The following is a 12,340-nucleotide window of genomic DNA, read 5'->3' as shown; positions in this document are numbered from 1 at the left end:
ACAGGCAAGCAGATGTTGCTTTCTTCTCCCAACTTCAGCCCCTGCACAGATACCTAGATGCTATAGAAAATACTAAGGATTTGCTGCATCAAATCTTTAAGAAACAAGCAAGAAAACCTTTGGAATTGCCTGAAAAGGCAAAATACAGAGGAATCTATGTGGTTCACAGCAGATCGAGAGGGCAGACAGTGCCTTTCCAGATGCATGTATGGGCTGGTCCTTTGTTTTGAAGGAGTACTTTGCTAGGAAAATTTTAGCTGATGTTATAAAGCTTTACTACTTATGTTTTCATTTTACATAATGGTTTGTTCCTAAACTTTCTAAAATATTCCACATTTCTGTGACTTCCACAATTCATCTACTGTTATAATTTCCATGTAGATTATACTGTATTAACAAGGTACAGACATAAAGGACCCCTTTTGCTTTGACTGATAAGAGGATGAAGTTCAGAAGTCCTCATTAGTTTGTTACTCTATTAACCAGAGCAACCTCTGTTTCTATTCAAGCTCAGGTTCAAAAGAGAGACAGAGGGAGTCACAGGAGCACATTTCTGTTGCTACACATCACAAAATGACAGGGGAAAGAGCAGAAGTTGCCAGTCAGTTAATCAGTTTAGAATAATTAAATCACTGACCTCCATCAAGTGCAAAAAAAATGTTTTGGCTTTTGCACAAAAGGTCAAAATCACAAAAATAAGATGGTCCCCAGTGCCTAGTCCTTACTTTGCCCCAGTTATCAGGCAGCAAAAGAAAACCTTTCACAGAAAAGGTTACTATCGAACACAGTCTATGGTTGATACATAAACACTTGAACGCTAGTTTTAATAGAAGTAGTTGATTTTAATGTAGGTTAGAGTATCTTATGCCATAGCATATATTGACATATTTCCACATTTTAGGTACATTTTTATTTAAATGAAAGATTTATTCTTTAAAAGAAAAACATTTCCAGTGTAAGTATTGAGATATGTTGAAATTTTGAAGACAATGTGTGTTTGGACTCTGTTCCTCCTAAACTACTCCTGCAGCAGTGTGATCTCTGCTATTTTACCACCATTTGTCTTTTACCCTTCCAGTGTCAGAACGATACCATAATGTTAGAAAGGAGAGGCACAAGTCCAAAGACTCTACACTGGAGATAACTACAGGTGTCAGTGAGCCTTAACCTGAGATGATGGCTAGAGACAAGAATAAGCTGAAACTTTTACAGCTAACTTGGTTTTATCTGCAGTAGCAGTAGGTTGAAGAGAACTTTACTACAGTTTTTGAACTTGATGCATGGAGAAAGCTGGGTTCCTGGTGAGTATCTAAGTACCCAAGGGCTGAGCCAGATGGGACTGGCTGGTCTGTAGCTTCCCCTGGTTTTGATAAAACCTAGTCTGAAAACAGTGCAAACATCACTGTAATGCTAATGGTTTGTTTTGTTGTTCAGGCACATAACAGAAGTCTTGATCTAATGCTGCTCTCTAGTGGTTTGCCATTTGTGCAAGTGGGACATGTTTCCAGAAACAGTCGGGAACTCCCCATCACCACTCACAGCCTGTTCACTCCTTTGATCCTTGCCTGCACAGTACAGATCAGTAACAGCTTCCTGCAGAAAATGCTTGTAAGCATGAAGAGTCTGTCCTGTAATCCATGCAAAGAGGTAATCAGTTTTAGCCCAAACCATCTCAAAACTTTGCTGTAGCATCTGCAGCTTGTTACCTCACTATTCACCCTCTCCAGATACTTAAGTTACATGTATAGATGCCACAATAGATTTCTGAGGTGCTCTGATGGCCAGTTAGGAAAGTGAGCCATTTACCTGCACCATCTTGCTAAAGGATTTTTAAATATTAGGATTTTTTTGTGTGTGTGTCCTTCTAAAAACTTTTGGAAAGCTTATACTACCAAACCCAAATGCTCTTCTGGCTCTGCCCTAGTTCCACTTTTAATTTCACAACATAAGTCATTTCCCCATTCCATGGTTTGTCTTGAAAAAGAACTAAGACAAATGGGCCAGAGGGGAGCAGCAAGAAAAGGGCTACTCCATAAGGGGGGGGCTCCCTCAGAGCTACAACTACAGGACAGTGTCACAGTACCTCAGCACAGCCTGTTGAGTCACATCCAGAGCCCATCTAGAAGCTGAAGGCAGAGGCAAGACTAAAGACACAGATACAACATAGGTCCAAGATCCAGCAAGGAACCAAAGACCAGACTGAAGATATGCACTCGCACAGCACAGCCCAAGCAGGGAACAAAGGCTAAGGCCAGAGCTTAAATGGAGCCCCCAGGCCAATGGGCTGAGGCCATGGGTGGAGGCCCCAGGTGAGGCCAGTCAGAAGCCATTCAGGTGTGTGGGCACCCTCCATCCCTAAAAGTTACAACCTGTTGCAGTGGCCTTCCTCACTCCTTATATCCCAGTGTGGACAGTCCAGTGAACATAACTGCAGCTTAGATAACTATATCCACCAGATCACGTACTGGATCATCATGGCCTTATCCAGAAACCTCTAGGAGATTGTATTTCAGGCTCTGTGAAAGCTATGTTGACTCAGCCCCAACGTATGATATTTATCCCTGAGTCTACTACTTCCATTTTTATTACATATTTCTTCCAATGCTGGGTATGGAAGAAATACAATCACTCATCCTGGATCCTTTTTAAAAGTTTGATTGCACTTTCCTGTAGCTTTGGCACTGCAGTGATTTAAGCGGCACTTACCGAGCTCACTCAGCAGTTGAGCAGTTTCATACGTGAGCTGCCTCTGAACTCCTGGGCGAGCGTCATCTGCTTCTAGCAAGTTGTTACTGTTCACTGCACTGATTTGTGCTAAAACCCTTTCTTCCGAGCAATGATATTTTCTCTGAGACATTCTTCCTCAACCTGAGATATTCTCAGATCAACGCCTATAAGGAATGAGCTGATCAGGAACATCCTTGTCTTGCTCCATAGCACATGTCAACCAAAGGGATACACAACTTTTCTGCAGTAACCTTATCTTCTCTTTTTATATCTTGCTTATCTACTGATTCCATCAACTTTGATAGATTTCCATTTTTTTTTTTAAAATTACCTTTTTACTTGTGTTATATGGTGCCACTTGTCAGAATTTACACTGCTCTTTATTTTCACCATTCAGATATGACTTCCACTCTTTATTTCTGCTGCTCCCTATGTCTAAGCATGATTGTTGTCTGTTTACAATGTCTAGTATACATTTTATTTCTATCTCAGATAATGATATTTTCTTGCCATTTCCAAGTTTTTTCCTTTTAGTTGCTCCTTTTATCTAACTTCTTTGCTTTTAGGGAGTTACACTTTTTAAAGTGTTATGTTACAACCATGCATTTTTCAGGTCTTTCTGTGCAACCAGAACTTGGACTTTATACAAACATGGGAACATATATACATGTGCATATGCATTTCTACAGCAGCTTTCAGGGCAAGAAACCTGAAACCTTGCTAAGAAACAAAACTGGTTCCATACACGAGAGACTACTTTCAGATGAAATTTCTTAATAGATAAGCATCAGGCAATTGGGCAAGAACAAACATTTCTTTCATAAATCTGTCAGGGTGAAGCTTCAGAAATAGAATAGGTTCAATTTCTGTGCGTGTTTGTAGGGACAGCACATGTCTTGGGAATATACGCTGCTAGACTGAAAAATGACTTGAAAAATGAAAAAAGCAGGTAATAATGTTCAGTACTTTCTTAGTATGTCTCATTCAAAGGATTTTGAAAATATTTAGCCGCGTTTCATGAATAAAGAAATACAGATGCTGACTCATGGAAAAGTGTATCCAGGATCTCTCAGTAGCAGAATGTGAACTAGAAGGCAGGAGTCCCATGTCGTCCCTCCCTATGAGGATTGCTACACTTCCCTGACAAGTAATGTTTGGCAAAGGAACAGAGCCTTCAGTCTTCAAGTGTTCTCTTGCAAGCACTTACAAAGCAGTTGGATGCTATTACCTCTGTTCTAAACAAGAAATTAAGGTCAGGTTTTCCAAGCTGATTAATGCTAAAGAGAAGCACCTTCAGCCACATTTAGGATTTGAAATGGGCATGCTAGTTCCCAGAAGTGTTTAATACCTGCAGCTTTCTCACAGTTCAGGGATCTAGCTTTGAAAACGTTGTATTGAAGGAGTTGTCTAGCTTTGCATAGGGGAAGCTTTGTTAGAGTCAGTGTTTGTGGTTAATCTGTTTATACTTACTGGTGAAGTACTTTGCCTTGAATCCCAAGGACTGCAGGTAGTAGTTGCTGTGGAACTGGATAGCATGTGGTTAACAGCAGTCTTTTGCACAGAATTTTCCCATGTGATGGAAGAGTGTTGTGCCGCCATTTTAAGTCACTAAATAACTGTCATTTTAGTATTGAAAATTCTGAGTCAGAATACAGTATGTGCAGTGATGTCTGTCAGCGCAAAACAAGCACTGTGGATGCTTGATGTTGTAAGTGTGCATGAATAAAAGACTACAAGGACCTGTCAAGGCCACTTAGTCCAGCTTCTGCTGCTCCAGGTATTAATGTCATAGGTTAGCTTTTTAACTTAAAATTTACCACCTTTTCCCCATCACGTGTGTGCTTTTGTTAGAATAGTGTTTTGAAAGTAGATTTTGTTAATCATACAGGTACTAATGATGGTATATTGAGAGTTCATGGGAGAAGCTGGGGTCCAAGGAAACATTGCTAATGACCCAAAATATCCTTTGAAGTAAAGATTTGTGATGAAGATGGATTGTAACAGGAAGCTCAGCTTGGAGTTAGGTGAGTAGCATACCATTACTACTAAAATAGCTGTATTGTGGTCACCACTGCTGACTTTTAGAGCACTGGTTTACCTGAGGCAATACAACTCTACAATCCTATAGTTCTAAGGTGTTCTTTTCTGAAGTGAGGAAAATGTTGAGGGTACTGAGCTGTGAAGGACAGTGTTGAAAAGAGCAGTCTAGGTTGTCTTAGGCAAAATTTTTGGATTTTCAGTTAGAAAAAATCAGCTTGTGAGGCCTTTTTTGAGGTCTCCAAGTATTCTTATCTTCCACCTCCCACAGAAAAATTAGTCTGCTGAAAAGGAGCTGAAGTGCCCAGAACAGAAAAGAAAAGGCATAAATGGTCAAAGAGCAAAGTGATTTATGCTCTGCAAGAGGGATGTGTATTTTCAGGTGTGCTGGAGGAATGGGTCAACATGGAGACAGAAGTTTACTTGTCCCTTGGGAAAATGATAATGTTCTTTGCAAAAGCAGAGAAATTTAGGAGCTAGTATAACCACATTATCCTTTCTCAGTTTTGGGATATGTATGTTTTTAACAGCTTAAGACATGACATAACATACTAGGAGAGCTTTCATGAAAATAAGTATTTGAGGACCTAATTTTATATCTCATCTGAAGTGGAGTTTCCAGCTAAAAGTACTTCAAACACCAAGCTGTGAGTATCAGCTGGTTATAATTCACAGAAGAAAAAGTGATATATTTAGTAATCAGCACAGTTTCTTGTATTTATCTTGACTATCTGAAAAATTACTTTACACAAGTTTATGTTTGCTTTTGAAACCTGATGGGTTTACAGCACATACAGGAGATATACACATTATAACCTTAATCCTGGAGTTTGTCAGAAGTTAGACATGTAGCAGTTTGACTGAGTTTGGTTTATTGCATTGCTGGGAATTGATAATAGCAGCAATTCAAAGATTAGAGTTGCATTATCTCAGAAATCTCCAAACTGTGGCTTTTCAACTGCATATTGTTGGTGAGCCATTCAAGAGCAGTTTCCATGCTGGGGCCATGTCATGCAAGCAGCCCTATAGCCTGTGCTGGTACAGAAAATAATCTCCAGCTGCATTCTGGAGTCATACTGGCTTCAACCTGCACATCTGCTGCTACCTGATTTCCTAACAGGTTGGTGGGATTCTTGGAAAGACATTGCTCTCTGTAGTGCGTTATCCATGCCCAGACTTCCTTTGCCTTGCCTCTCTGATGTTTATGAACAACAGCTGGTTTCTAGGCTTTTTTTATCAGGGGAATAGATGAAGTAGGGAAAAAAAATCAAATCATTTAACAGGCAAATCTGAGAAGCTACTGTAGTATTGTAGTGCTGGTTGATATTTCAGTCAGGCATTTTAGATCCCAACATTCTACAGGGTTAAAAAAGTATTTCAGTTGGTCACTGTCTTTTACCTGGAGACTGAAAAGGGGCTGAAACAGCTATATAAGGGTACACGGCTGTCTCCATCAGCTGAAGAACTGGATACCTGGTGAACAGTAAAATTGAAGCAGGGAAAGGAAGAGAGAAAAGGTGACAGAGTAGGAGTCTGTAGTACCTGAACCGGTGATTCGGGAAGGCTCTGCCAGCAGTGGGACCGCCGCAGCATCTTTTGCAGTTCTGCTATGCAAAGTTAGTACTTTCCTTGGATGCAGTGGAGAACTGAGACCTTACACTGTAAACGTTTTGCTTTTTAAATAGTTCATATATTTTTCAACAGTTACTAGAGTACATAAAACTTGCCCATGCTTTTATCTCCAGGGCAATGCTAATCCTGTCTCTGTGGTAGCTCTACAGCAGGTAAACCCAGGTCAACGTTCTTCCTTCTAGAGCTATAATTACCAAGGCACAGCCCATTAGTGGAGAATAATATGAAGGGTATGAAGGAGACAAAATTTCCCTTTCTTGGCAGTAATGGTCCTACCACACTTCACTAGGATTAGAAAAAACTCTAATTGTACATGCTAATCCCCATATGCACGCATAAAAGCATAAGTACATGCATAAATGCAGAAGCACAGAGTTTTGCATATGGGCACTGTCTCTTGAAAGCATGTAAGCATACAAACATTAACAAATATTTGCTCTGCAAGGGATTTTTAAGAGTGTATAAGATCTGTAACAGGAATTTAAACAGTCTGTGCAAAATACTTCTGTGTGTTTTTCTGGTGAGGATAAGGTAAGAATCTCCTTCCACCACCACCCCTAATCCATTGCTGTGAGTTGGGTCTGAGATGGAACGGGATTCCTGTCAGAACAGTGGTTATATATTATATCATCAGCTCTGAAGCATTGTTGTCACCCACTTTTTGTGCAACTTCAATTAAATATTCATAAATATAAGAAAACACATCCTTTGACTGATGTACTGCCAGGCATTTTTTTTATATGCATGCCCCTGTCATTTCTGCTCATGGAGCATCTCCAGCTTAAGGTTTAATTCACCGTGAATTATTCCCTCTTTCATGCAGCTTTTGCTCCAAGTCGTTATCTGGGGACCTCTGTTCCTACTAAAGTGAGACCAAGCACCTAGAGAATGAAAGAAGGTACTCTAGAGTTCATTTATCAACCAAAGATTGGAGCTGGCTCTAAACCTAATCTATAAAAAGGGAGTCAGTCACCTATGGCAGCTAGCAATATCTGTGTTGACCGTAAACTGCAAAAGCTACATGTGGATTGCATATTACACCAAATAAGGGAACGCATATCCCTGATCCTCATTTAGTACTAGTCATTCTGGGATTACAAGTAGTTGGTTTGAAGTGTTCAACACCCTCTGGAACTAGACGCCATTCCAGGTGCTGACATCTGCCCTAGCCTGCCATAATAGGCAGCATGAACACAGACCTGCTTCTGTGGAAGCTGTCTGGGTTTTTTTAGAAAATTTTTGCCTAGTGATTGGCCTTTCCAATCAACATCAATGTGAATTATCAGCTGCTCTCAGTGGAAACTTGTTTTGAGCAGAAGCTGTTGAATGTAGGTAGTATTTAAAGCTACACAAAATGTGCCTGTGTGAGAAGTGAAGCATCTCTGCCAGTCACTGTATCAACACAGTGACATTGACATTTCTCTTCTCCCTATAGATTGCCAGGTAGCCTCTTCCTGCTTCACTAGGCAGTTCAACAACACTGTCACTATTCCAGAGGGTGTGTTGGAACATTAATATGGGTCTAATGCAGGGCAGTGGATGCTTTGCGGATCAGTGGTCAGGTTGGAAAGATGACCTGGGAGAGGCAGTAAGAGGGCACTGTGTCAGGACAGGGGCACGTGGCTAAAGCTGCAGTGGACAAGCACATCTAGAATTAGTTTACAGCCCCAAGTATACCTGTGGAGCTTAGAAGAGTTCACACAGTGCCCAGCAAAGAAACAAGCCACTGCTGTTAATCTCTCCTCTCTAGGAGCAGTGATTTTTACCCAACTAATTTACTGATTAAAGAGTAATGAGATCAGTGCACTGGAACCTACCTGCCATTAGGTGAAATACTTATGCAGTCCTTTCCTATTGTGCAGGGCAAAAGATGTCATACTGTGGGATGGCCCCACCAAGCCTAATGCCTTTTTCCTAATGACCTGCGAGAAGAATCCACTGAGAGCACTGCTAACACCAAATCTCCTCTTTTGATAGCAGGTACTTTAGGACATCAGTCTACTCTTGAAACACAATTTGCATAAAGCCATGTGACTGTGCTTAATCAAAATGCATATTTGCAAATGTTGACAAGCATCTTAAATGTAGTGGCAGACACCTCTGCAGGTAGGGCTCTCTATTGGGACGCAATTCCACCTAGCAGAACTGGGCTGTAAGACAAAATCCTTGGAAACTCAGGGTGCCATCCCTTGATGCAGAAGGAGCTAAAGAGCTGGTTACAGAAGCAGCAAAGCCACGGCTAACATCCTGAGTCTCTCTGCTGCAGTGCCTCATGATGTTATTTCCCTCTAGTTCCCACTACTAACAGCAACTAGAGGGAATGACACTCCAGTTAATAATTTATAAATGTGCAGTACTGTTTAGCTCTTTAGTTGTGCATGGGCATCCCTACACAGAGACAATGAGCAGAGCAGGGGCCTGAGATTCAGCATTTGAGGGGAGGAACTCTTACCGGTGAAAGGGCACCGGAGAGAGCCTGGGGAATATCAGTGTACCATCCTTGGCTTCTTAACTGCTGGAAGGGTGGGTTCGTTAGCAAGGCATATTGGTTGGGCAGTAATGCCTGCTCAAGCTATGCCACAGGGATGGTTCCAGAATCCAAATGCTACATGTGAGAGCAGCCACAATGAACTCCTGTAGTGAATGTCAAGAACAGTATTTGTAGATAAGGCCAAAAAATGAAGGAGAAAATCACCTTTCCACATATTTATCACTGCAGTATGTGGCCAGAAGATAAACTGGGAGAAGGTCTTCTTTAGGAGGTCTTGAAAGGTTCCTGATCAACACGTGCAGGGTGGTATGAGTGATCTAAAACACTGGATACTGCATGTCATACATTTCACCTACCACTGGCTGGATTGAAGGGCCTTGTTCTCTTTTACTGTGTCTACCATCCCTGTTCTAACAGCTGGAAAAGAGGGGATTTTTGCTTCCTTCTCTTTTCCTCCTCTGTCTCATGGGACAGATTACTCACCTTTTCCCATCTGCAGCTGTGGGACAATTTAATTTAAAGGGATATACATATCTGCATGTGTGTACAGTGGTGGCAAGATGGGAGAAAGAAGAGTGTTTCACAGGAAGAATAGGGGAAGGGAAAATTCCACCCACTCCAAAAGCAGCTCAGAAACTTAGCAGAAGGTTAACTAGGCCAATATTTAATTAAACCTTAACACTGTAAGGCTTCTTTATGATGGAATTTATAATGGAATAAAAGTCTATCTCAGTTCAGTGCCACTAATGTTCTTTCTGGACAACGGAACCTGAGCTTGGAGGCTGCTAGTTGATTTCTAATCCCTGTTGTTATCAATGTTGAGAAGAAACTTTAGGGAAGGGAGATCACAAAATGGATGATAAATTCATTAGAGGATTTTGGCCAGAAGCACTGGTTAAAGGAAACACCATAACTTTGCAAGCATTATCATGTCAATATCTCCTTCTGTAAAAGAATTTACTGCCTGTGTAGGTGGAAAAAAATGCTTAAAACAAAAAGGTCAAAAATATCCTGAAAAAAGAGACACCCCCATATGAATTCTGTTGTTCATGATAGGGATGAAATATTATCTAGAGGCTTGTTCTGGCATCCTGAGAACAAATCACTGGTGATTCCAAATGTCAGCAGAATCTAATAGCAGAGCTTTGCTGTCTGTACACTTCAGAGTCTTTGGCACGAGTTCAAAGTAAAAATGAATCTGAAAATTTCTGAAGTCTGGGAAGCCCATATGTGAATCCAGTTATGTATCCTGGCATTTTGGCAGAGACAGTTTGCTATTGCAAGACATTGAAGCCTACATAAAAAGATAAATTGCCTTCGTTCTCTGTAACTAAAGGCATATGAAATACAGCAGCTTTGTTTAAGTGAACCCAAAAGTTCAAACTCACTTATTCTCACTTTTTTTCCCTCATTAAAATTATCAAAACCTGCTTTGATTGCCAAATACATGGCTTTTTATGAAATGCAGCTTCCAGTTGCTTTTAAGACTGGATTTTTCAATTAATCTCATCTGAGTTTTAATTTTGGAAACATATAAGCATAGATGCTTTCACAGTTTATTTGGTATAAAGTGCTTTCAAACCTTAGTTTATTTTTCTCAGTGATACAAAGCTAGCCATATACTATATGAACAAACTGACTACCTTTATAAAATTTTAAAATTAAAATTAGTATTTTCTTCATTCTCAAAGAACACAAATTCCAGTAAAAAAGAATGAAAATGTGAATGTCAGACAAAATAAAATTCTTGATCAGTTTAAGAATTAAACAGATGGAGTATCTGAGACATTGCTATCAAACTGAAGCAAAAATCTAGCTCTATGGAAATTAGTGGGAATTTTGTATGACTTCAGTGATGAAAGGATTTTATTCCTTGAATGCTCCTGTAACTATTATCTAATGCACAGGAGGTGCAACTATTATAGTTGTGTTTCTGTAATGGCTGTTCTTAGTTTATCATTTATGCCATCCTTCCAGGTGGTAGTGTTTTCTACCTAGTGTGTACTTTGTTTGCAGGGATGTAATGATATAAGATGCGTGGCAGGTGAAAAATCAGGCTCTAAGAATCCCTGGTTGCCAACAATGTGCCCTTCCTTATACAATCCATTTTGTAAAAATCTCCCTAGAAGATGCCATCATCTGTTGGTGGAAGTGCTTTAGCCATTTAATATAAACATCATGAAATACTGCCTGCCATAGTGTAAAAGAAACTAATTTTTTCTTAGTGTTCTGAGAACAAGCAGACCATGGTCATAGTTCAGTGTCTCCTCGTATTGTCTTTGATATATTTATTTTCTCATCGTGTAACAGTTTGTGAAAGTCTCTTGTCACAGGTATTAAACAGCTAGCCTCATTTACCAACACTCTTTCAAAGAACTATAAAGAAAGACAACAAAACTAAAAATAATGACACAATAAGCCAAGCTGATATTTGGCGTTTAGGATTTTATAAAGGGAGCAAAAACCATTTGCATTCAGAGAAGTGGGCAGACTGATTACAGTACGGATCTAGAAGGTAATGAGTAAGTGCTGCATCCCTGTGCAGAAAGATCTTTAATAAAGAGATTTGAAAAGGATTTTATCTAAGAACTTTCCCAATAAGAGGGGGAAAAAAAATCAGACTAAAGCCTAAGTACCATTTGTAATCTGAAGCGGCAATATGTACAGAGTTCTTTTCATATATCTACTTGATAGCTAGATGATTTCAGCTTACTAAAAGGGCTGATATATTTTTCTATTATTGCCATTTTTCAGTATTGTATAAATCACATCTTTATAGTCTTGCTTAGGGCTCCCCTGTAAGAATAATACTTTTACATTTATAATACCCAACCCCGTTAGTAATGTAACAACACCAAATGAGGGGGAAAAGGGGAATTCAAACCACTATGAAAGCAAAGGTCAATCACAAGTAGTTTTCCAGCTTGTTTTTAATATGTTTGGTAAGAAAAGAGAATATAGTATTACAGTCATCCATAGTAAAAATTAGTTACAGGAGACAAATCTATCAATGGCTTTGTTATTTTAATAGGGAAGCTTACAGTGACCTGAAGCTGAGATGCAGAATAGGAGAATTGGGTCTATCAGTTTCTGAAGGCTGGCCAACAGCATAGTCTACTACAGTGTTCTGCAAATACCTTTTAAACTTCCGTGGTACTTCACAGGGGAGCTACCGCACTGTCTCTCCATGCATGAGTGAAGTGTAACTATAAGCAAAAAACTTGGAGAAACAATGAACCCTAGACCAAAACTGACAGATCTCGAGCTGGGTGCAATATCCATGAAGAGAATAGCTTTGACAGTTAAAATAATTTATTCTTAACAGTTGTTATCTGTCAGGTGGAAAGAAGTTTACTATTTTAATGAACATTTCTCAGTGTCTGGTCTTTATATTTTGCCTTTCAGCTCAGATGGTGAAAACAGCTAGTTAGATCTGTGTTCCCCTTGCCAACT

General features: G+C 39.8%; 1 protein-coding gene across 1 annotated transcript in view; it reads left to right on the top strand.

The window, feature by feature from the left end:
* The window catches only part of LOC141943117 (transmembrane protein 263-like), a 242,063-nt gene that overhangs the window by 20,186 nt on the left and 209,537 nt on the right, over positions 1 to 12,340 (top strand). The window lies entirely within an intron of this gene.

The sequence above is a fragment of the Strix uralensis genome, chromosome 4, assembly GCF_047716275.1.
Source record: "Strix uralensis isolate ZFMK-TIS-50842 chromosome 4, bStrUra1, whole genome shotgun sequence".
Classification (NCBI taxonomy): Eukaryota; Metazoa; Chordata; class Aves; order Strigiformes; family Strigidae; genus Strix; species Strix uralensis.
This window is presented reverse-complemented; position numbering and strand designations above follow the sequence as displayed.